This window comes from Lolium rigidum, chromosome 7, assembly GCF_022539505.1.
Source record: "Lolium rigidum isolate FL_2022 chromosome 7, APGP_CSIRO_Lrig_0.1, whole genome shotgun sequence".
In the NCBI taxonomy this organism is placed as follows: Eukaryota; Viridiplantae; Streptophyta; class Magnoliopsida; order Poales; family Poaceae; genus Lolium; species Lolium rigidum.
Genome location: NC_061514.1, coordinates 183,130,997 through 183,132,200, shown reverse-complemented (window position 1 = coordinate 183,132,200; position 1,204 = coordinate 183,130,997). Strand labels below are relative to the sequence as shown.

The following is a 1,204-nucleotide window of genomic DNA, read 5'->3' as shown; positions in this document are numbered from 1 at the left end:
GCAACAAGATGGAATGCCTCTCTTGATTGTGCTTGTTTGATGAAGTCTTGCCGATTGCTCCCCCATACTCCACTATGGGAGAGCTCCTTCTTCAGTACATCTTCACATATCAATTAACACCATATGAATGACAAGATTTAAGCATATGATCTCTTCGTGTTGGCTCATCTTGAACTTGCACCTTATTTCTTCTTATTGCAACCTTGAAGCGCACATATGGTTCAAGCATTGCCTATGGACAACTCCTACAAATATAACTCAATGCAAACATTAGTCCATAGGGATTGTCATTAATTACCAAAACCACACATGGGGCTCCATGCACTTTCAACCATGCTCCTGGATGCACGTAGAGCGATCTCCCTAGTTGTCGTAACCACTTCTGGTGGGGAGATATGGTGAGCCACGACGTGATGCAACATTTCCTGAAAAGAGAAGGAGCTATGTCCTATCTTGTTTAACATCTGTTGACGATAATCAAAGGAAGTAAGCTGCGATCACATGTCAACAAGGGTGGTGGAGGGAGCGACATTGATTGAGGTAACAAGAGGATTATAGTCGCCATCAAGCCCATTAAGAATATAGTCCTTCAATTCATCATCATAAACTTTCTTGCCCGTCGCCACAAGCTCTGTTACAAAACCATTCATCTTAGTAATGGATTGGGCAGCGAACATCTCATTCTTCCTTGTGTTTGTGAGAGCACCTCGCAACAGGTTGACACGGGTTTGGATTGTGAGGAACAAAGGGCATCAATAACACCTGAAACACCTGCATCATGGTCAAGGCCAAGGACTTCAGCAAGAACTTCAGGGGTCATATAATTGGCAGAATTGGCCAGTTGATCGCGAGACAGCATGGCAGAATTGGATACCGTCATCTTCTTCTTGTCACCGTCAAGAATCTCCAGGGTCTGTGCAGGCGCCGCGTTGGATCCATTGAGGAGGACCATGAACTCGGCGCCGTGAAGGGAGGGAAGAATCTACGCCTTCCAGTACATGTAATTGTGCCTGTTCAGCTTATCTGTTAGTGGACACTGAGGTTTGCCGCTAGAGACATAGTCGGCGAGCAGGGTGACATGATGTAGGATTTGGCTTTCTGGTGGGTGCTATGTTCAATGATCGGCGAGGATTTTTTGTGGGGATGCTACGATCAAGGACTAGCTTGATCTGCTAGATTGTTTGGGGATGCTATGATCGATCTC

The 1,204-nt window shown here is 45.7% G+C and overlaps 1 pseudogene; it reads right to left on the bottom strand.

Annotated features, from left to right (window-relative positions):
* Positions 1–502: 502 nt before the first annotated feature.
* LOC124679933 lies at positions 503–611 on the bottom strand (annotated as a pseudogene).
* Between the last annotated feature and the right edge of the window lie 593 nt (positions 612–1,204).